We start from the raw sequence: 548 nt of genomic DNA on the forward strand, positions 1-548 counted from the left end.
TAACTTGCACATAGAGTTCGTCGCGAAGAAAGACTTTTAATGAGCTTTTGGTAGAACTTTTTATCTCGCGGTGGGAAAGTTTTGAGAGCTAGATTTTGAGGTCTGACTTACAGGTTATTTTGAAGATGACAGGCATTTTCTACTTAAAAACGAATTATTCCTTTGGATAGAAGAAACTATGACGATTCATTTGGTATATAGATGTTGCCGTCAAACTAGAGGGAAATATTTTGAAATCCAGTGTGCATTTATTACTCACTTCTGAGGTGTGCATTTATTACCCGACCTGACCCTAAAGTGATTCCACTCATATTTTTGTAAACTAAGTAGAGAGTGTTGTTATTTCTTACGAGTTTTGTTTTTAACATCCTACTGACATCACAAAGTGTGTCGGATAAAATAACACTTACTTAAGGAGATCTTATATCCAACTTCCCCCGTCAATCAAGCGTTCGACAGTTGAAGTTTTTACCCAAGTTAACTTTCCCGTGATGTAACAGTATAAGGCTTATTGAAAGAATACAATAAAGTGAGACAAACATGATTAT

The sequence above is a fragment of the Frankliniella occidentalis genome, unplaced genomic scaffold (genome assembly GCF_000697945.3).
Source record: "Frankliniella occidentalis isolate FOCC.00 unplaced genomic scaffold, Focc_3.1 Scaffold108, whole genome shotgun sequence".
Taxonomy (NCBI): domain Eukaryota; kingdom Metazoa; phylum Arthropoda; class Insecta; order Thysanoptera; family Thripidae; genus Frankliniella; species Frankliniella occidentalis.